Raw genomic sequence first — 25011 nt, 5'->3', positions numbered from 1 at the left:
GACGATATTTTCAAATACGACCGTGCCTTCGAAGAGGTAGAATGGTCCTCGAAGGTTGGTTATCGAGCATCGAAGGCAGCGTAAACTTTCCTCAAGGACCTTTACACGAGCCTTAAAGTTTCGAGTGCCGAACACGCACGGAAGAACTGTTCTTACTCCATTTTTAAACAGTCCAGAACAAAGTTGCCGTCTTAAACGGTTTTCTTCTTGTCTAGCCGTTCTTCTTGTCTGTCGTCTCTCTGCATCGTCCTCGAAGCAGAAATCAGGTAAACGCCGAAATCTCGTGCAGCTTATTGGACGTTTCGTAGCGAAAATTAAAAGAAACAACGAAGAACGCGCAAACGCCCGCTCGCAACGTTCTTATTTACATTTTACGGTACGATGATCAAGCGGCGAGTTATCAGCGTTTGCCGTCGTTTCACGGGACAGTGATTTTTTAAAGCGATGGAACATTATAAGCCGCGCGACGTTTTCCAACGTAAATTCCTATGCTTCGAATCGAATTCAAAGTAAACCAATTTCACTGACGTCGTTCCGTGTATTTTCAGAAGAAAATAGACCAAGCCACGAATTTTTCGCGGTACTTTGGACCGGAAAAAGTAGGTGACTGATGTTTTTCATAGAAAAAAAAACGGAAACACTCCGACAACGTACTTCTGAATGCTTTCTGTATCGAAAACCATTGGCTTTACGGGAAAAATAAAAGAGCTGAAACAGTCGACGCCAAGATCATATGCACGAACCTTTCCATTATGCATCGAATCTTTCTAAATATTTTTTAAAAGCTTATTCATATCTATGCATTATATCAAATTTGCTTAATATCTAATCACCTACATGTGTTCAATTTATACTGTTACTATAACCTCGAATAAAATTTTTTGCTCTCAACAAAATCGAGATTACGTACAAGCCAGTGACGTGAAACGATCATCATACTCATAATACAGTAAAATTCCAATTATCCGCCATACTCGGAACTGCGTCAATGCCGGAAGATCAAATATGCCCGATAATTGGACTATATCTACATGTGAAGTGATAAAAACGAGGTATAGAAGTAGCCCTTACATCCAACAAATTTTTTCGGCCCATTTTTCAGGGGCTCTAGATAGAAACATTTCTGGCTACACATTATATTTTTAGTAAAGAATTTTTTTCTTGAAAATACATGAAATTTAGGGGATATGTGTATTCACAAAAAATTATTGTAATTGGCCCCCAGAATCAGAAATAATTCTACCAGAACGAGTTGAAAATTTTCAATTTCGCCGGAAAATATCAGCACCTATCCGAATTTTTTTTTCGGAACTGCGTAAAATTTCTGGAGTATTTATATTCACCAAAAATGCTTCTAATTGATCCAGCAACCAAAAATAATTTTTTCAGAAAGATTTGAAAAAATTTGTTTCACCGGAATACAGCTACCCTCTGTCGATTTTTCTTAAAAATTCGTTGTTCATTTTTAATAACTTTGTTTAACGTCCTATGGAAATTTTGTTTAGTACTTTTTTGTAGGTATCCATGAGCTTTAGTTTCATACTAAATTTCATTGAAATATATTAACTATTGTAGGAGTTACAGCTGTTTGCAAATTGGACTATTTTTATGGGGTTTTTCTCATTTTACGGGGTCAAGGAACAACTTTTTTATTATTGTTAGAATTTCTACATATTCTCTATCAAAATACACGTTGTTTACCTTTTTAAACATTAAAATCCTTCAATCCGTTCAGGAGTTATGATTTTTTAAACATCCACATGAAATTTCAGGGAAACATATCAATGTATGGTCAGACGTAATATTTTCGGTAAAGAATTTTTTTCTCGAAAGTGCGTAGGATTTCGAGGGTATGTCTATTCACCAAAAATGATTATAATTGACTCCCCTAACCGAAAATAATTTTTTCAGAACGATTTGACAAAATTTTTTTCACCGAAAAATTTCAGCTCCTACCCCCTGTCGATTTTGTTCAAAAATTTGTTTTTCATTTTTAATAAACACTACCATGGCTAATGTAACAATACGATTTATTAATCAAAAATAAAATATATAAAATTGCTGCGCTTTATTCGTCGACTGTTTAGTATTAACGTCACAGCTGGATGCATGCAACTGTAACTTCTTTGTTTGTTTAAAATATAATTCATAACTTTTACCGACAAATAGTCAGGATAAATATGTCGGTTATTTAGAATGATCGTGCCGGATAATCGAATCTCTACTATATTACGATTTTAACGACAGAAACTAGTTCATGTTTAACACAGCAATATGTCAACTGTTGCAAACAGGTTAGATAAAATTTTATTTATTCATTCTCTCGTGGAACGTAAGCGGTAATTTTAGAAAACAGTGCATTAAATTTTCCTCGAAATTAAGGAATAATATAAAAAATGTGTCAAACCACGCGATCAGAGGTTCAATTCATTCGATAAGCTGCTTGCCAGAATAGGATCGTTTCGTCGGAAAGTTATCGCCGACGAAATATCCGGAGTTACAGGAATTACGAGCGATAGCGTCGAATTCGCGTTCGCCATTAGCGTTAAAATCAGCGGTACGGCCGGAAGGAACGTTCCAATTTTCGAATTGTGATTTTCCAGGGGATCGTTCGACGTATTTCGTAGACGCGGCCACCGGACTCCGCGATACGAACGAGCGTCGTCGAACTCGCCCCGGAATGGGCGAGAACACTCTGCCAAATTAAAAAATATGGCAACGGTCCAGCGCGGCTGGCACCGACGCGCCGCACACTTTCGTCTTCCTTTCTTGCATTCGACCAGGTTCAGCCGCGGACCGAATAATCCTCGCAGAAATGCCTGCCATTTTTCCGCCGCGTACGTTTCTGTCGCGCCAGCCATTTTCCCCCCGCGTGCCCCGTCGAGGAATGACGTATCTTCCGCCGGCGAGTACCTACGTCCTCGACGGTTTAAGCCCTTCATCCATTTCCGGGGCTCGATCGCGAGACTCCGACGCGTCGTTCTTTCTTGGGAAATTGCTTCCCCGGGCTGAAACGCGGAGATGCCATTCGCGTAAACTCTCTGCCAGCTTTTACCCTATAATGGAATGCAGTTTATAAACGTGTGTACGCCTGGCCTATTGCGCTCGACGCGTTTCGAATTCCCGTCTTCGTTTCTCGCATTGTGTCCGCGAACGTGGTCGATTCGTGATTTAAGAGCTCTTTCATCCGACAAATTAACTTTCTTCGTGTATATTACTCGTGTATCAGGCACAGCCACCCCATTCGTTTGGATCCTTGTCGCGTCTATTTAATCCTTTTTCCTGCCCCACGAGGCTGGTTTCACTTCACTCCGGTATCACAAAATCGATGTAAATAAAATTCCATGGCGAATTAAACGTTTATTAAATTATGGTCTGCCCGTTTTCCTGTTCTCTTCGTGCGAGTACAATTTTTTTCAAAATCGATAGCTGGTCTGGCTTTATCACGTTTCTCCTTACTCGTCTACAGAAATTTTCTAGACGAGTGAAATTTTGTCTGCGAGGCGTGGTCACTCGTGTAAAACAATTAAAGAAACGCGCGAAGACTAGGAAAAAGTTCAAAATGTCCGTCGACTTTTTCCTCCGCGGTTTCTTACGAACCTCGAACGATCCTCCTTACCTCCTTTCCACGCTCTGAATGGTCAGACTTTCTTGCGGGCAAATCAACGCGCGTCGAAACGAGGACAAAGCGAAGAATTTAGTGTCAGAGTTCGACTCTTCAGAACGAACCGAAATCATTGAAGGGGTTCTGATGAACTATAGAAACGAGCACTGGACGAATAGCTCTCTGTGTCTCTTGTTCATTCTTTTCCCCATTCACCGGTGTCCATGAAAATCGTTAGACGTTTCACGGACCTTTCAACGTGTCCTTATCGCTCATCGAAATGCATAACAATGCACGGTAAATTGTCGAAGTTCGTTACTTGTAAAAAAGAGAAAACCGTCCTCCTTGGTATTTCCTAATCAACCAATCGACCAGAATATTAATTCTAGTATTTATCAAGAACAGAATCGTGGAAAATTCTTCGACGTCCACCCAGTGTTCCCGATTTCCACGATTTTTCTCGGCGAAGTCGCGCGAGTAAAGGTGGAAAAGGATTACGGAATACCTCCACGACTTCGTCCGCTTGATATGCACGCACGTTTTAATGGCGGCCGCATTCATATTCATTCTCCCTTTCGGTTCGAACAAGCGCAACGGAAGCTCGAGTTTCTTTTTGATCGCGTACCGGCGCGTCAAGCACTTTTTCCTTTAATATTTCCCACGATGCACGCCAGAATCGCGTCAATTTTCTGAACTAATTGGCTGGGAACAGAATAATTTCTTAACGCTTCGCTCAAATTTTCTGTGGGATGTATTTTTTCCCCCATAGAAAGTCTCACGCAGCCTTCAAAGTAGCGAATTTTCCATTTTCAAGAAGTTACAGCTAAACAAATACACAAGAAGTAAAGAAATAATTGTACTTGGACGCTCAAAAGAAGAACTGAAATTTTTGCATACGTAAGCCGCTGGGGCAGCTGCAATTTCCAAATAATTTTCCTTGTAATTTTCAGAAAATCGTTGCTCGTAATGCTTAACGAATCGCCTGCTTTGCATACCGCGAACGAGCGCACGGGGGAAAACAGCACGCGCAATCGGGCTCGCGGAATCAGCATATCGCGTCGCGGCGCATAAAATGGAGCGCGCGCGACCGCAGAAAATACCGCGAATCGCGCGTCGACCGAATTACTTGTCCTCCCTCGCATCCTCCCACTCTGGACCGTTTTATCGACGAAATCTGGATAAATGGTCCGCGTTTCGCGGCTTCGTTCGGGGGAAAAGTGAAAAACAACGTCCCGGGTAGACGGGACTCGTCATATTTCTCCCGAAACTGAATTGCACGGGATCGATAACGATCGCTGCACGACGATCGTTAATCGGATTTAATTCGAGCAAGGTTTTAAATACACTCTCGGTCTGATCACCAAATAACACGCGATAAAAAGAAACGTAAACTTTCCTAAAACCTATACAGAGGAACAAGCATGTATCAAGTTATACGTAAAACAGTCAGCGTTGCCATTCAAGACTGAAATGTTCCTTTTTGTCCACATACGAGGGCGCCTGCTGCTCGACAAAAACTGACCAAACTTGGAAATTTATCAATGAAAGTAAGTCGTGCCACTGGGGCGTCGTAAATACCCTAGCACTACCCGTCACTTCCCTAGAATTCTCTACAGACGCGTTACCCGCCAGGATCATTCATAATTCACATCCGATTCGAACAAAGTTTTCCAACTAATGCGATTTGCCTAATACACTGACGTTCTCCTCTCCACTGTAGTCTGGCTCTTCTCTACGACTCTTGGCTATTCCGTTGTTTGCATCTCCGATCGTACGATATACAAGGTATCCCACCAAAAAGTGGCCACGCGAACCCTGGAGTACTCTATCTCCAAAATTTAGTAATTCAGATTATAAAAATGTGAAAGAGTGATCGATGAAATTTAATTTATTTTTAACTTATACGATCACAAAAAAGACCCAATCGTAAAAGTTGACTGAATAATCTGATAAGTATTTGTATTACTTTATTTCAACTTTGATCAGTAATGACAATATTTGTTCTTTGAATAAAAGAACTTAATCTTCGTATATTATGAAATGTATTCTTTTGATCGAGAATCTAAGCAAGTGCCGCCTTTGCCTATATAAGTATCAAAATAATCAACCTATCTATTTTGTATATATGTAGATTTAACACTGTATGACCATACGTATCGAATTACCAACTAATTTAATCCTATTATCAATGTGCATAAATGATCATTCTAAAATAATAGTATGGCTTGCAACAACTATTTTACAATTTCTCGTTCTAGGTTCTGTACGGCAGGAGGTTTGTATTTATTAAAATTTGCCCCTCAGTGTGCATCTTTCCCCATAGCTTAATTAAGCAAACACCTTTTCCTATTATTTAAAATTGCTAAGGCATTAAGGTGGCCTGCTTCTAACGGGGCGTCCCCTGTATATAAGAACGCACGCCTCTGCGGTTAATTCTGTCCCACTAGGAAACTTTTTAATTCCATTACTCGTTTCGCTGCTCTCGACGGTGACTTGTTAGTGTTCGCGTTTCTGTTGCAAGATGCGTTCTCGAGACGATCGAACGCGTCAGAAAACTGGGTGCGCGATAATTGTTTCAACGACCTCGAGGGCTTACACGAGTGCCTTAACACGCTTCAACGAAACACACATTACGACTGCAACTCGATTAACCGCTCATAACCGCTATTTATCCGACTATGAGATATTTCCGTATTGCAGTCAGCTAATATAGTCTTCGAATTGCAGTGGTATCGTTTGAATCCACCATTTATAAATGAAAATTAAAACGTCAAGTTGTGACCCTGTACGATCTATATTTTTCGTTTATAAAATAAAATTATACATGCATATCAATCATCCATAAATCGTCTATGAAAATAAAATCGCTAATTTTATATACCGAAATGTCTTTATGTTATTAAATTCGTATACAAAAATCGTCCAAGTTCCCCATCGAGCAATCGTAATAATAATTTAAATTAATCCGATCGGTCGTTCGCATCAAACTTGCTCGAGCGGCTCGAATTGGCTTACCGGATAGCAGAGTGTGAAATTTTCGCTCGAAAATGTTCGTCGCGTTTCTCGTAAATAAAGCGAATGAAGTTTGTTCACGAAGCAGCCGATACGTCGTTATTTGTACTATGTACACGCTGGTAATTTACGGATCCTGTAAAGGCACTCTGCCTCGGTGGCTTCATAGTAACTTATAATTCAGAATTAAACAACGCGGAAAACACCTTTAGTTGGCCGCAGAATGTAACAGCGTGGCTCGAAAGTTGCTGCCACTTAAGTGTCACGAATTTATGTTCGACGGATGAATGAAAGTTCGCGCGAATAGCGGCGTACGCGCGGCCATTCTTTTACTCGTGACAATGGGGAATCGGATTCGAACTTGTAAATTCACAGAACGCGTCGTTTACTTCAGTCGATACGTTTCCACGTCGCGACGCATTCTATCGAGTCCCTGAAGAAATCACCGTTCGAGATTATTTCGATGTATCGAGTTAGTCCATACGTTATAGGCACAATTAATTACAAAGTTATGATTAAATTCGTAGAGTAAAATACGATGGAAATGTTCATCTTTATTAACCTGCAACTCCAAAATTATCGACCACATTTTCCATAATTCAAACGGGAAAAAGCAAAAGCCATCAAAATCGAACACATGTTAGAACCACGCCCTGACCGCGCGAAAGATAACACAACTCGTGAATAATATACCGTATCGCCGTTTCGCACGGATTACGTGTAAAATAACGTAACAGGCGTATAAAATTGTTTCGCCACTTTGCAAACAGAATTTCCGCGTGCTCGGAAAGCAGGTCAAATCGAAAACGACAAAAGCAAACGAAATTTTGTCGATGCCGCAGCAGCCACGCCCAGATTGAAACGGCGCTGATTTTGACAACGATTGCGATAAACTGAACGACAACTCGATTTGTGTAACAACGTCGAACGTTTCTCGCTGTTCGACGCCTCTACGTAGTTGAAAATCATAATTCGGAAATTATCGCGACAAACGCGAAATGGCAACGTGAGGTGGCACATTTTACGCGCGTAGACAGTAACGGTTCCATTGAAACGAAGAACCGGACATTCGTGACAGGAAATAAATAACAATCCTCGAAGTTCGCTCGACAAATTTCCCTCGAGCTTTCCTCAAAGGTTCTTACGTACTGCGACAAAATCAATCTACAAGTTATTCAATAAGGACGCAAATGTCAGAGAAGCCACGGTTAACGCTAAAGCAACGTTAACGCGTCAGTGTTTCAGATCTAAAGATATCCTCGACGTTTGTTCGAATTATAGAATGAGACATAGAAATGCTTAATAATTCGATGGTGGTACTATTATTTTACAGCATTCATAATCAAAGCAGCGTTATTTATAATTTCAAAATAAAGACATCAAGAAAATGACGAGTATAAAATCTTATATTTCAAATTTTCGTGAATTCTCCTGAAAAATTTGTAAAAGGGTGAATGACAAAATGCATGATGATGACCACATTCTAGATATTCTATAGGAAAGAAATAGTTCCATAGAGGAAAAGGCCTTTATAGGGAACAATCAAAGCCATGCTATGCCCATAAAGGACTATTCTGGGTACACTTATCGCGAATTTACGAGAGGATTATAGAACCTGATAGTCAAAACGTTGTAATGAACTTTTATCGATATTAAAAAATTGCTCGACATTACCAAAGAAGATAAAATATCCAAAATAGTTGTAACTATTATTTAGACCTCAAACAAACAGAATTACGTACAATAACACGGACGTGCGTTGTATAATTTGTCATTATACGTAATAATTATACCTCGTGCACGATACTGTTGCGCATCAGTAAATACTCTAACGTTACAAATAACTATGAATTGGTGTCATGAGTCAAAGTTCGGGTATGTCCACGGGTCAAAGCACTATAATTTAACAAGCATATTTATATAAAGGTTGAAACCGGGAAACCTCCGCATTCCACTTCCACTTTCAGTTTATACTGTTACTATGTTCGACAATTACCTGTTAAAATACAGTTTCAGGATTGCACTCGTAATTCTATAATAAAGTGTTATTGTTATGTCAGTTATAATTATTGTTGTGTCAAATAAAATTTTCCAAAAACGTTTCATTATGATAATTCCATTTCTGTAAGCTCGCAATTATGTCTCCTCGATTTCTAACCGACGAATCGAACAATTTCTGCGGAGTTGCGACGTGTTCGCGTGTCCGAGCATCGCACTCTGTACCTCGATTACGTTCGAGTAAGAAAATGGAGCAGCGCGGTGGGTGCGGTTCACTTGGTTACGTGGTGTAACACCACTACTTCACAGTGACCGACCAACTCGGTCGCTTTACCCAGTCGCTACCCTACGGGTTAAAAAAAAATAAAAAAGAAAACCGATAAAAGTGTGCCTCGACTATTAATTATTGGAAGCCTCGCCTCGCGCCATTAAGTCGATGATTTTAGCTGCGCGCGATTAAACTTCTCTCTGGGTATTTCCTGATATCTCAAAGACCCCCGGAGTTCGACCTCGTTCGATCGACGACACGCGGCTGCAATCCGTCGCATTGTAACGACGTCTCTTAATCGGGACTATGCGATTACAATGTTGAAATTATTCGCGTTATACGGTTGGAAACGAAAATATTGACGCAGAACGCTCGATAACGATAGTCGAGCACCGGATTATTTGCAAAGGACCGCGGCAGGAGCGAGTTCGTTCCCGATTCGCGTTTCGCGGTGTACCGTGGCTGAATCAGGTCTCCATTAATTTCAATCGCGCGATAGATTCGCGTTTAATCGCGCCTTTGTACCACCGGATACGAGCTCGCTAATTTTACACCCACATCATAGCGGAACGGTATCGTGCGTAGCAATGTCCAGCTCGACTATTGTCGCGGTAATGTTTGTACAAAATGGTCCATAAATTGCTGTATCGCTTAAAAATTGAATAACATTTTTTTTCAATTATGATACGTTAGTCGGGAAAATTCTAAAACACCTGTTAGTGGCAGATATTAGAGGCCAAAATAAGACGAAAATCAAGGATACTAATTTGTTGAATGAGGCTTCGTTAAAAAGTTATAGAAACATTTCCGGCCACACAGTATATTTTCGGTAAAGAATTTTTTTCTCGAAAGTACGTAGGATTTTGGGGGTATGTGTATTAACCAAAAATGATTGTAATTGACCCTTACAACAAAAAATAATTTTTCCAAAACAATTTGAAAAAATTTTTTTTCGCTGAAAAATTTAAGTACCTACCCCCTGTCGATTTTTCTTAAAAATTCGTTTTCCATTTTTAGTAATTTTGTTTGACGCCCAACAGAAAAGTTGTCTAATACTTTCTTGTAGGTACCCATGAGCTCTACTTCAGAAAAAAGTTTCATTGAAATATATTCACTATTATAGGAGTTATGGCTGTTTGAAAATTGGACCATTTTTATGGGGTTTTCCTCATTTTGCGAGGTCAAGGAACAACTTTCCCGATATTTTTGCTATTTGTACATATTCTCCATCAAAATACGCGTAGTTTGCTTTTTTAAACATTAAAATCGTCCAATCCGTTCAGAAGTTATGACGTTTTAAAGATTCGCATGAAAATTCGGGCAGATATTTCTGGCCAGAAATTATATTTTCGGTAAGGAATTTTTTTCTCGAAACTGAGCAGGATTTCGGAGGTATGTCTGTTGACCAAAAATGCTTACAATTGACCCCTGCAACTAAAAATAATTTTTCCAAGACGATTCGAAAGTGTTTTTTTTCACCCAAAACTTTCAGCACTTATTCGAATTTTTTTCTGGAAAGTGGGTAGGATTTCAGGGGTATATATAATGACCAAAAATGATTGTAATTGACCCCCGCAACCGAAAATAATTTTTCCAGAACAATTTGAAATTTTTGAATTTAATTGTTAATAACTTTTTAACGAAGCCTCCATTAACAAATTGGTATTTTTGATTTTTATCTTATTTTGGCCTCTAGAATCTTCCGTTAAAATTTTTCCCAGGGGTGGCCGAACACCCTGTATATAATAGAATATCAAACAAATACATTTAAATCGCAAAATAAAGCATTTTCATACGAGACGTCTTTTTCGTCAATGTGGAATTTGAAACTATTTGAAACGTGTCATGGTTTTAATAATACTTTAATCGATACATACATTCAATTTAAATTTTAGTTTGAGTCGTGATGTCCGTTAGTTCAACATTTTGCTCTCATTAAGATAAAATATAATTTATTAGCAAGATTATTATGGTGGGAAGATTGATAATCCCGATAAATTATGTGTTTTATCCTAGTGAATTGTGATTGAAAAAGTTTGAGAAACACTGGTCCACCCAAAAGAGGGGAATTGCGTTTCCCGAGCACAAAGGGAAACTGATGGATATCGAACCCTCGTAAATCAATAAGCCGAATCTGTTCACGCAGGAAATTTCTATCAATTGTCACCAGATTCGCTTTACCTATGTACCATACTCGCAACTCGAACAGCGAAAATGAACGAACAAAAGCCCAATGCTATGAATACTAATTTCACAATTCCATCCTGTAGAAGAATCGAAAACGAGATTTTTAAACAATTTGACGCGGAGAATTACGATTAAGAGACGAAAATAAATGCGAAAGAATCGCGATCGTTTGATAAAACGTTTGATTAATTACAAGGACGAATTACAAAGACGATCTACGAATTCCTGAGCGTCGTGGAATCACATAGCCTTCCTTTTTTATACTGAATAACGTATTTTCACATTTTCTCCGAGTTACACGTCTTATATAATACAGTTTCCTATAATACGAAGTGTATCCTCTGTGTTATACGGAAGCATACTTTATAGAGGGTGATTCTAGTAACTGGGACAGGCTATAGCGAGGATAAAATAGAATCATAAAGGAAAATTTTGTACGATCGAATGACTTCTATTATCCTACTATACGACTCTTTCCCCAGCGCATCGGTACACTTGCAAAGTACGATTGTACTTTGTCGTAAATTCGATAACAATATGTCACACGAAATTAAAATCTAGTATTATTATAGAAAGTTAGAGATACAAAAATAGGGTAAATATTAAATGAATACAGAGTATCATACCTCGTAGAAAATATTTAATAGGAGCTGCATATAGAATATACGATACTCCATTTGTGGACAAACGTTAAAACCTGGTATCTCACTTTTTCATCAAAATTGTAGTGAGCTGTGTTAAAAAATGTGCTTTTACATATGCATTTATATTATATTTAGAGAATATTAAAATTTTGATGATTGTTCAACATTTGTCAATAAATTAAATATCACTCGAAGCGACTACAATTCAAATAGATTGTTGTAGTCAATTAGGGGAGGACTCGAACCCCTGCATCCCCCCAGTATTTTCATTGACTTTTTGATCAAATAAACCACAGAATAAACATACCAAGGATATATTCGTTAATATCCTTGAGATATCAGTGTTTCTGAAAATGCAGGTAGCACACGAAATATTCGAAGACGGTTAAAAATCAGCGTAAATTCCGAACGGGTTGGCCGGTCGTAGCAGGCCGCGAGCCACGAATCGATCTGTTTTTCTCTCCTCGTCTCTACCCTTCACGTGGTTGGTTCAATTTTTATTCCGCGGTTTCCAGCCAGTAACCTGATTAAACGCTCCATATAATTTAATGTTGGTTATCGCTTCGCAAAATAACTCCACTCCCAATTGGGTGTTAAAACGTAGGAATGAAAGTTGACAAGTATCCATCCAACCCGAACGTCACAGATCCGACTTCATAAACTCGGCTCGTTCGTTTTTGCGTTTACACTTGTTAAGCGACGATTCGTTAGAAATTAAATTTTTTACAGCCGTGATTATCAACCGAGAAATTAATTTCGCCGGCAGTTTTAAAATTGTTTCAAAGCGTAACCATATATTCGAGTATAACTGGTAGCTCGAAAGTGTAAAGAAGTGGGTAACAAAATGTTTTGACTGTACAGAAGAACGTTCGAACGCCTATTAAAGCGTAGTGAATTCCTAACATAAAATATGAAATACCTCGTAAAGTATTCTATTTTCAATGGTCATATTCAACCAGTTTAGTAGTACTTTTATGCGCGGAATGGCGAGAAAATCGATTTATGTCAACGTAAGCGTGGGTCCATTTAACGAACAAGTGCGTGTGCAAATTCCACTTGCACCGTGGCGCGAATACAACAGATCGTACGATGAAAAGACAGTCCTTCTATCGAAGGTAATTTTAATATCGTGAAATACATTTTGTATTAAATCCACGAATATACAGGGTGCGCAGGAAAGCCTGCGCCAAATATAAACGGCACGTAGCGCTGCGGACCGATGTGACCAGGCGGTGTTTCCGACGAGTCTCGAAAAATTACCCGATGATATACTGCCGTTTCTTCGCGTACGTGTTCTCTTAGGCGCCAGTTAACCGAATGTTACGTTGCTGTGGCAAACGAAGGGACTTCATTCTGCGGACCAACGTGACCGAGGCCAATTCCTCGATGACAACTTTTTCTACTCGCGAACAGAACGCTGATTCGACGATTGAAACGAACGCTGAACATTTCTAACGTCAGCTAGAAACGCAAAATTTAGGAAGGAGAAAACATATTGACCCGTGTCGCTTGAAATGCAATCTGAAATAATTATATACATAATAGAATCTGTTTGGTCCTAAGATTAACATTACTCTATGAAGACTACCCTTTGAAATAAAAATTAAAGAACAAAAAGACATATATAACATACAATATAATGTTAATAATATACAGGGTGTTCGGCCAACCCTGGGAAAAATTTTAATGGGAGATTCCAGAGGCCAAATTAAGACGAAAATCAAGGATACTAATTTGTTGATTGAGGCTTCGTTAAAAAGTTATAGAAACATTTCCGGCCACAGAGTATATTTTCGGTAAAGAATTTTTTTTCTCAAAAATACGTAGGATTTCGGGGGTATGTCTACTCACCAAAAATGATTGTAATTGACCCCCACAACAAAAAATAATTTTTCCAGAACAATTTGAAAAAATTTTTTTTCACTGAAAAATTTAAGCACCTACCCCCTGTCGATTTTTCTTAAAAATTCGTTTTCCATTTTTAATAAATTTGTTTGACGCCCTATAGAAAAGTTGTCTAATACTTTCTTGTAGGTGCCCATAAGCACTACTTCAGAAAAAAGTTTCATTGAAATATATTCACTATTGCAAGATTTATGGCCGTTTGAATATTGGACCATTTTTATGAGGTTTTTCTCATTTTACGGGGTTAACGAACAGCTTCTCCAATATTTTTAGAATTTCTACATATTCTCTACTAAAATACGCGTAGTTTGCTTTTTTAAACATCAAAACCGTCCAATCCGTTCAAAAGTTATGATGTTTTAAAGATTCGCATGAAAATTCAGGGAAACATGTCAATGTTTGGTCAGACATTATATTTTCGGTAATGAATTTTTTTCTTGAAACTGCGTAGGATTTCGGTGGTATGTCTATTCACCAAAAATGATTGTAATTGACCCCCGCAACCGAAAATAATTTTTTCAACATGATTTGAAATTTTGTCTCTGAAATCTCCCATTAAAATTTTTCCTAGGGCTGACCGAACACCCTTTATAGTACATATTAATGCAGAGTCGAAGTTATCTCGATAATCGATGGTTGTACAAGAATGTTTTATTCTAAATTTCGATTTATTTATGCACGAAGAATCTTGTGGTAGAATTACTGGAGCACCATGTGCACTCTGGCATTAATATCCGAGCGATAAAACGCGGAAACTTTAAAGCGTGTAAAATCATGGAAAACGCGACAAGCGAAAGAAAGTTTGAGACACGGTTCAGCAGACCCAGACATTAATTCGAATGTAAATTTCGACCCTGCATAACCGTTCCGGGTGAATCATAAATTTGAATAATATCAATATATCCCGGTCACTAAATTACGATCACGTCAAATCTAGACGAGACGATTGACTGAATATGACAGTTCTCTCGATCCTAATAGCGTTTCTTGCGAGAATACTTCACTTTTTATGGGACATCGAAAACGTTACTATTTTTAACCCCTTAATATAATCATATTTTTCGAGTTAACCAAGAATGATCCAAGAATGAATATGGTTTTCTTTATTGGATTTGTTTCTAAAAATGCGGTTTTTGTTAATTACAATGTTGTATCTAACGTATAATTTAAAGGAAAACAAATATTATCATCCCTTAAACCGTTACATTAAACAAATATCGTTTTTCAAAGCAGTTAAATTCGGGCATGAACGTTAAGGGGTTAATAAGTAGAAAAACAGAAACAATTACTTTCGGATTAAGGGATGAAATGTTTGAGGAACGAGTTCTGTCAAAAACGAAACGATCGGTGTTTAGAATAATAAACAACTTCGCCGGAGATGTGCGATACCACTGGCCTCAGAAAAAGCTCGATATTTCGTTGGAAAAATTGAATCGTAACACGGTAGGATAGAGTGCTTTAATCAAGGATTCGGCGATAAAATGACATCGAATCGAGACCGGTTCCGGAAGTGCCACAGCGTCAGCAGGTTTTGACCGTTCGCTCTCGCATTTCCATGAAGACCTGAGTTCGCTCAACGCGCCGGAAGCGTCAGGCTTTATCCGGAAGCGACTCGGTGACGACGAAACGTCCTCCCAAATCGTCGATGGAAAACTTTTGGACCCTTTCCCCCAGTTACCCCAGTGGCGGGAAAAAAAACATGCCAATGATTCTTTGTATAAAAAGTTCTAGCTAAACCGAGTAAAAATCGGCTTTCGCGATAATCGAATCCACCTTAAGCGGATAATATAAATTGCTTGTAACGTACCAAAACCAAATAAAAATGTGCAAGGTGATAAAATAAGAATCTACTATTTTATAAGCTTGGAGTGCTCATCTGGAGAAGCAAACAATCATATCAATGCAGTATTAACCAACAATGAATCTGTATTGAGAGTCACAATTTTGTCAAAAACTAAATCTAAAATAAATCCGAGAAATCAAAAAAAAAAAAAATCTTCGGCCTCCCTTTCGCTTTTAGCTGGTGAAATCCATAATCGCCTTTGGTTAATTGTACGCTAAATTAACACTGACGAAAAGTGCAAACAAAGCGCACATATACTAACGCATTGTTATTCAAAATATCGAACGGCAGGATGAATTATTGGATTATAGAATTAATTCAGTTCGTAACTGAAATAAATAAATACCAATCGGCGGCGTAAACCTTCCGACGAGCAGCGTTAACGATTGATGGTAGAACAACTCGAGTAGAGAATTGTACAGGAATTGCAACACCAGAAAAAACAACAATGCAACGCGGGAGCTTGTTATTTCTGAAAATGGGAGGAGCGTTTTCCAAAGGTTTGAATTAGGTCCTCGAAAGGACAATCGCGTCGAGCATTAACGAGTAAAGCGCGAATTATCTGCTGTAAACATCGTTATTACCGCGATTTAGAACAATGTTCCAGGAAACACGAACGAACGAGGAATTAAAATGCATCTACAGAACTATAAGCGAGTTAATTATGCGCGAATCAGCATTTACGACGCAACACACGGTTGAATTTCCGACATAAAGTGCGGTTTGCGTTGCGGGTGTACGCTCGACGCTCAGCGGTCGTCAATGGCCTGAAGAAAAATACCCCTTCGCGGATTTCTCGCCAATTCAAATATCTCTGAGGAGGAGCACGCGAATTGTAAACGGTTGTAAAACGGGAATGAAGATCAAAAATGATAAATTATCAAAACAAATTATCTTGGAGTCGACAAAAGATAATTGTGCAAAGATATGAGTCGACAGACATATTGGGTGTGGCTGAAACAATCGCGTGTCACGAAACAGGAAGTGTTGGAGACATCTTTACAAGAAGTTTACATGTTCTCCCTAAGTAAAGATATCTTCAACATTTCCTGTTTTGTGTCACGTAATTGTTTCACCCACATCCAATATGTCTGTTACCTCATACGTCTTGTTGATTCTCGAATGATTTAATTATTTCATTGGTTACAATAACATTATAAAATTAAATTACCGGATATTATCTTTATAAATTATGAATAAAGGCAAGAACGGAGTTTAGAAGAAAAAAAATGAAACAGTTTCAAGAGAAATTAGTGTTCAAACTTGAGCAGAAAAAACTTAATATTAAACATGAACCTCGACAAAAAAGTCTAGAAGGAATATTGAATTTTATTAGCTCGAAGATAAGTGAACACTTTGTTTGATCGTTAAACTTTTTATAAAGAAAGATAACGTCAGTCAATTTCCTACAAGCTTCCGGTGCTTGTATATAACGTCAATTAAGAATACGATCATAATTATTCTCTGACACATTACACGGCACAAGGGTATATTCAGCTCAAGGTTATTGACTTTACACTAAGTATCGTGTACATGTAAATCAGATTAGAGCATTTAAGCTACGGATTTACTGCTAATTTTGAGGAATAATTTCAAATTATCAACATACTGCAAAGCACTTAGACAGGAAAAATTGCATACTTAGACCATTAATAAAGTTAAGAAAATGTAATGGCCCCGGATGAAATCCCTCGCGAAACGCTCAAACGGGCACTAAAATTATCGTGATCTCTGGTTATCGTTACCGTTGTTTATTTTACGCCTCGCGTGTACCGTCCCTTGCACGTTTCCATTTATTGAAAATGTTCGTGACTCGCGACATGTTCGTAGATATGCGCGGAAAAATTTGGCGACGATGATTTCTCGCTTAGAAATTTTAGTTCGTGCGTTCCATTTGGATGTTTGTAAACTAAAAAGTATCGATAAAATATCGGATGAACGAGAGAGCCGTGCCGAGAGAGAGTAAAGGGGATGCTGGGGAAAAACAGAGCAAAGGGGTGTGGGAGGAAGGAGAGAAGAGGGAGAGAGAAACTAGAGGACTACGCCCAGGACCACGGCACCCCTTGAAAGCACTCCGACGTTTCCGCGCGATTCCATAGGAGCTTTCGGATGGCTTTTCCCGGTAAAAGTTCGGGGAAAGAAGCAATTTATTCGTCGCCCTGAGTAAAGACGCACTCGTAGCAAGAAAAAACATTTCCACTCTGTATTTAACAGGATTTCACGTCGACCGATCGCTCTTTCCTATCTCGAATTGATTTCCTTCCGTCGAGAGTTCGAACAAAATTGAAATTAATAAGAGGACGGATCAAATCGACGATACAGTTTATCGTAACGGTATCGATGACTCTTGTGCAACTCAAGATGATTCGACGAGGGAGGGTCCGTAAATGAAATCAATCAATTTCCGGTCGCCAACGAGTTGCGATAATAAGAATCCGTAAACCATCATCTCTCGGGGGAACTAAATCAAAGAATTGAATTTTCTTCGTACAGTGTATTACCATTTGTCAAAAAAAGAAAGTTAAACTTCTTATATATACAAATTAACTTCGCTACGGTTAGAGAAAATGTCATAAGAATCGATTTTTTTAAACCATCAGATGAGAATATCTTCTTAAATGACCAAAAGACTTACAACAGTTTCTTTAACGCAGGAATTCGAAAGATTCTAACCATCAATACAGTAATTAATTCTATTCGGAAATTTTTGTTCTGGCTTTGAAGAATTGATGGTCTTACTCTGTACTGTTCCTAAATTTTGTTATTTAAACGACCCTATTGAAAGAAATCTGGAGCTGTTTGACTGGAATATCTGGGTGGAAACATTGAATTGCATTCTGTCCCTATCTAGCACCCGAGAAACAAAGCATTCAACGTACCTCGAACCCTACGGTCATTGTACAGCGTGGCCTTTGATTGACCTTGAACGACCCATATAATATGGGTCGTTGAATTTACCGTTGTATAAACCACTCACCTATATGGTTCCATTTAAAGAGAATGCAGGTGACCTTGAGATTTCTAAAGCGCATTAACCCAGAGCAAAACCGTAATAACCACGATATTTCAACCTCGAAGGGGAGTCAGTTTTATGTGAAACATGCTTTCAAATAACCAGTAGTTTCAGAGATAATTATGCTAATATTTCTTCGGAAGTAAGTTTTTAAGTTCATTATTGACTTAAATATTTTACAATTAGAACAATATTTTTCCTTCACTGAGTTTCAATTTTGGATACTAAAAGACACAGAACCATTTTTTACTATTATACTAATATATTTTTAATGCTATAAGTTTACGTGTAATTACACACATTTATTTTTTCTAATATTCCCTCTGTTTTCAATTTTCTCTGACATCTCCAGCATCTTCTTTAGATTTATCCTTCTTTTATATACCGAATAGGATTCAAAATCGAATTATGAATTTTTCACAAATTTCTTGGCGTTTCACTCTTACATATTTGATATCGGTGAATATCAAAATTTCCAGAAAATTCAATAATGAAAAATTAACTATTCCTTGGAAAATTCAAAAAATTTGTTCAAAGCTAATAACTGTCCTTCGAAAGAGTACCTCGTTAAAGTTGGACGAAAAGAACCGACCAACATTTTTCTCTACATTTTCCAGGAGCAAAGGGCAAGTATTAGCAGGCAGTTTTAACGTCGAACATTAATTGAACAACAGAGGTTTTTGATTCCAAACAAACAGCTGACACTCCTTTTTGCTACCGCCGAAGAGTTCCTCTTTTTTTTTATTTCTTTTGGACGTCAGGACGGGGAAAAAGAATCTTGCTTTGGTCCCGGCTTAAAGTTCCGAAAGCTTTTAAGATTCGCGTTACAAAAGCGATCGCGCGCGTGGCATAGGTAGCAAGGAAGCTCTGAAAGACCCTCGGAAGACGACGAAGAATGCATTTATATTTGTCTGTCAAACGGGAGAAGCTGCGTTTCAGAGTTTCGTCCGGTCCAAAGTCGACGGAAAAGAATTTAATTAGACGCTTTTGTTTCGCCCGACGAGGGAAACGCGCGATGGCGACAACGCCCTTAAAATTACACGCATCACCAAGCTAATTGAATTATTTCACACGCGTATTCTGAACATATTGCCTCTCGTAGGATTGGCGAAAATTCCTGGCGTTGTGTTTTTTTTTTCGCTTCATTAAATATAACGTAAAATCCAGGGCGTTTCGTTACTTGATTAACAGTGACATTTGTGGATATTAATTATACTTTAAATAATAATTATTAACAATGACATTTTTAAATATTAGTTATGTTTCTTGCTTTGCGACGCACTGCCCACGCAACGACACAACAGAAAGGGACTGATAATAAACTAAAAATGATGCACGAGTCAACCTTAATATTCGATATACGTATTACTAACGAGCAGCCATGCTTTGAATTTTTATTCTAATTTAATTTCTCTTCTGTTTCACAAAACATTGTCCACAAACATTTTTTTAAACTTCATTTTAGACATTTTCAACACACATACCACTAAGTTACACCATTGTTATTTTATCAGGGGCATCTTAATACTGTATGTTAAAACTGATAATAGAATTGAAGTTACGTTAAAAGACTGTGTGAGACGTAGATTGTAAATTGTAGAAGTAAAAAATGAAGTTGCTATGCGTATGGAATCTCGTATCTTTTAATGGAGTTTCGAAAACGTTGCTGTTTTTGTTTATTTAACAGCTCGAAATATCTATTCACCAGACACTTAATATCGCAAACAATACTGTAGATCTAGTTATGTTCATGGACCTAATGATAGAGGAGGTACTGCAGGGAGAAAGAAAGATCAATCTTGGATGGAATTGCGAGTCGTGTTGAGCGAGACAATTAGTCGACAGTGTCCACATTCCCCTCATTCCAGGATCGATCACTTTTCTTCCTACGATGCTCAGATTATTCGCTGCTATATCTGTACATTTCTATAAATACAATGCAAGAGACAGTAGGATGTCTGATTGCTCCAACTTCTATATGAGGTTATATATCTATTCATAAATATTAATTTATCGCTTAACACACTGTTTTTATTTATGGTAACGATATAAAATGTATGCAATACAATATTGATAATTTTGTACGCTTAAAAAACAAATATAACAGAAAGTAAACACTAGGAACATTCGCGTATCATGATTGAACGAGTTATTGTGGATCTTTTTTATAAATGAAACAAATTGCAAGAAATTTCTTCAGTTGAATGATTGCTTTGAAGCTACTGACTGAACATATAAAGGAAACTATTATTTTTCTATGTGACAAAGAATAATCACTGTGAGAAATTGCAAAAGAATGCCAAGTTCGTCATACAATAGCTACAAAAATTGGAAAAATATGTGGATATACAAGATCATCGACTAAAAATTGAAGTCTACAATTCATTTCTTATCGAAAGGCACATGAAATTATCAGGAAATCAGGTTACGAGACAGCGATTGAACGATTCGTCGTTCTTTAAATTCAATAGGCTTAAAAGCTAATGGAAAGAAAAGGAAAACCCTTTTTAACGAAATTATTAACACAAGAAAACAATTCCTTAATAACTATAAAAAAAATGAGGATCATTAATAACTGGAAATGAGTTATACGATCTAACAAGATCAAAATAAATCAATTTGGATCGAATGGAAGATGGAAGGTGATAGGGGGAAAAAAATCACCTACTAGAAGCTAAACAAACAGTGAAATTCAGAGGAATAATTTCAGTTACTTTATATGCAAGATGTAGATACGTTAATTAAACAAATATGTTCATAAATGAAATTATATCATCGTTTTCTTAATACTTGGCGCTGTTTTGAAAAGACAAAAACATCAAAATTTGATATAAAATTAGCGTTTACAGTAATATTTCTTCATTGAAAATGTTTGTTATAATAATGATTGCATCCTATACCAAATTGCTTAAAATTCTTTGCATATCGTTACTATAGATAACAATAATATGTTACGATTTCTACTTTATGTACATTCATTTTATACTTTTTACTAGCGCCATTTGCACCTAGTATTCCAAAGTTTGTTTTTATTCATCCCTTACGCTTTTAGCTCGATATATTTCAAAAAGCACTCGTTCTAATTCCGACTTCCCCCTCTGAGTTCAAAAAACTTGCAGTATTATCGTCCCGTTACGAGATTAGCATCGCGTGTTTACACTTTTACTCATCACTTTATGTACGTCGTTGCATCGATCAAAGTCTTGTAATCCTCTACACGAGTCGTGTTACATTAAGTCATCCGGAAAGTTCACAGCGTTTTTCAAAATGTGACAGAATAAATATAATCTGAAGTTTGTATGACACGTACACATATTATTAAACGAAAAATAATCCACATCACATGTAACGAGAAAGATTAAAATAAGTTGAACATCTCGAAAAGCATCGTAATTGATAATTTCATAAAAGAGGAATAATCGTTACGTTATCTGGCAGAAAACAGTTTAACAAATCATAAAGAGGGCATTAAAGAGGATACTAATGACCTCGACACATTTGGAATATTCGTGCAAAAATGAATTCAGTTCTAAGAGTGTCAACAAACATTGGTTTAGAATTCCATTGTTGGCAAATTACGAGATGTGCATTGTAAGGCTCGAGTGTCTTCTTTGGTAACCTTTGAATATGTTACTACGTCAGTCCCTCTGTCAAAAGTAAGAAAATAACTCGACACATTTAAACGTATACAAACTTTAATACGTTAAAGTGACAGAAATTATGTCTTAACCTACATGGAGGACACTTTGATTATTTTTCATTGTAACTGTTGATTACTAGACCTATATTTGCTAACACTTATTTTAACAAGTGCTACATGTATCCAAAATTTAAACCATAAATTTCAGCACACTTAGCCAAAAGTAAGCTCTTAAAGCCGAAACCTACTGCACTTTTCAAGAATTTATAATCAAGACTTAGATTATATAGAAGCCTCATAGATTACGATTTAAACATGGAACCATTTTTAGATTAAAGATTAAAGGCCACGACACACAAGCATCAGGAAACATAGGATCTCGATGGTTGATCTTTCCGGCATATTTCAACAGATGATCGAGATTAGGTGTATCGGACCCAAGGTTCGAGCGACCTTTAAAAGCACGTTAAGAATCACTATAAACAATCCTGAGGAAGCAATAATAGCGAGCGAAAGTTGAAACTCCGAAGAAGAAAGGAGTATTCCATACACATATCAACCTAAGATGAAAACATAGAAAGTGGACTCACGTTGCTCTGCCGGCGGGTGGGCACATTGCCCGCGGGCGTCGATGAGGAGTAACGGTGAAGGACGAGCTACCGTATCCCGGGCGTCCTGTGTAGCGAGCACGAGGACTTGGTGCGCCGTGCCGATTTACCCGCAGCAGTCCCCAGTCCTCCTCGCGTATACGTGGCGCGCCCGCACATATCCCCCACGTACTCGACGTCGTCGTGGTCGTAGTGGCCGCCGCCGTGACCGTGGTCGCGTCTAAGACAGTCGTCGTCGTAATCGTCGCGCGTCAAAACCGTAGACGTAACCGTTGCGGTCGCCGTGGTGGTCGTTGGCCAGCAGTCACCGCTTGAATCCGGTACACCAAGACGCGTGCGGACACCCGAGCCTCGCAGTCAGCCGACAGCCGACCGCAGTGCGGGTACGCGGCTATCGAAACGAGAAACCAAGCAACCAACGAACCGGCCGGCCGGCAGCAGTGGACCTAACCCGTGAACACGATGGATCGGTAGACGGCGCACCAACACACCAACACCCACAGCAGACGCAGCACCACCGACAGATACGAGACGATAGCCCCGTGAAGAGATCCGGACGGCACAACAACAGCACTGCTTCTAACAAGTAACAAATGTGAGGATGCACACCGAGATGCGACCGGTTGCCTCCGCGCTACCAGGCGTTCGATGGCCCGAGACCGTGCGAGCCAGAAATTGCGGCACCGTCGTTCAAAGCAACTACCGCCACCGTCGGCGTAGCCAGGATCATCGACAGGCTTCTCGCAATAATCACTGGTTTCCTCGGCAGGCTCGTCGTCGTCGACGTCGTTTTCCTCGGCGCTACTGCTGCGATCCTCGTCCCCGTGCTCGTGGTCGTTCGCGTGGTCAGCGTCGTCGAGATCGTCGTTCTGGTCATGCTCGAGCTCGTTCGCAACCTGGTTGTTCCGTTCGACGCGTTCGTCATGGCTCTCCGGCAGAAATCCGGCAGCGCGATCCAACTTGCCATAACCGGCGGGATCCAGCGGCTCCTGGCAGCCGCCAGCTCGACGACTGCGGATTTCTGCCTCCTCCTCTTCTTCCTCCTTCTCCTCCTTCTCCTCCTTCTCCTCCTCCTCCACGTCCTCCTCCTCCTCCTCCTCCTCCTCGTGTCCCTTCGACGCGAACTTCCACCTTGCGATGCGATGCGACAACCACGCACCCGACAGGATCCACCGGACCACCGCTAGCAACCGCGACGACGACGACTCCCTTCCTCTTCCTGTTTCGCTTCCTCTCCAGCGTTTCTATCCACCCCGGACTCCGATTACTCGCTGGCGATGATGCGGCTGCACGCGCGGCAGCCCGCATAAGCGGTGGCCGCCTCTTCCACGAGGCTGACGACGATCATTCACCGCTCGGAGCACCCACCACTACACTACCACCACCACTACCATCACTATTGGCCACCGCCACCCTGAAGCCACGCTGACCTCCTACCGACTTTCCTCTCCTCGACACACCTTTATCTTCCACCAGCCGCTCCCTCTCTCCCAGCTTTTCTGTCCGTTTCGACGCGATACAGACACACATACGTGCACCGCTCTAGCCTACCGAACGAAATACAGCCGTCTGAGCCGCGGCGGCGAGCGTCTCGACCAGCCACGAACACCGCTCCGATTCTCTCATGACTGAGGCCGTGACGCGATGCTTTCGCCCGAAAAATCCCAACTGTGCCCAGCAGCTCTCTCGCGCGACCACGACACGCACTAGGTTAGATTCGTAGAGAGCAGTCGCTACGCGATCCGGCCGCCACCGCTCCTTCCGTTTCCACGAATGCGAATGCGAATGCTGGCAGCTGGCAGCACCCTGTCCCCATTCCCCGTCCTTTTCCGTCTCGCGATCCTCCCTGGCTGCGTGCTTGCGAGCGTGTACACTGGTTTAGGCGCGTGTGAGCGGTCTGGTCAACTCCTCGGTCGTTCTCGCTACGTTCGCCGCTGACGGTGCGCGCGTTCTCTCGATCCTTGCACCGCTGCGGGGTCCTGCACCAGGGAGTCGTGTCGGTGCAGCAGGCACTCCCAGGACGTGTCTCTCTCTCTCTCTCTCTCTCTCTGATAATGTTCCGACCGAGCAACCCACCTTAGCACTGACGCTCTGCCCGTTCCGCGGGCGGAGGGGGAGAGGGGTGTTGTGGCGAGCCGTATCCTCTCCCTCTCTTGCTCGCTGGCTCGCGCTTTCGCCCTCTCCTCGTTCTATCCTCTCCTCTCTCTCGCGCCAACGACGCCTCGCTCGCTATACTCGACGCTTAGAGTCTCTCTCCGGTTAGAACTCCGCCGCACAAGCCACCCTGCG

General features: G+C 39.8%; 1 protein-coding gene across 1 annotated transcript in view; it reads right to left on the bottom strand.

Annotated features, from left to right (window-relative positions):
• The window catches only part of Nachralpha1 (nicotinic acetylcholine receptor alpha1), a 220193-nt gene extending 196437 nt beyond the window's left edge, over positions 1-23756 (bottom strand). Inside the window, exon 1 of the mRNA XM_076765412.1 lies at positions 22705-23756. The gene's annotated coding sequence lies outside the window, so the exon portion shown is untranslated. The remainder of the gene's footprint in view (positions 1-22704) is intronic.
• Positions 23757-25011: the final 1255 nt, after the last annotated feature.

This window comes from Colletes latitarsis, chromosome 5 (assembly GCF_051014445.1).
Source record: "Colletes latitarsis isolate SP2378_abdomen chromosome 5, iyColLati1, whole genome shotgun sequence".
Lineage (NCBI taxonomy): Eukaryota > Metazoa > Arthropoda > Insecta > Hymenoptera > Colletidae > Colletes > Colletes latitarsis.
The sequence above is the reverse complement of the archived record's forward strand: the minus strand, read 5'-3'. Positions and strand labels throughout refer to the sequence as shown.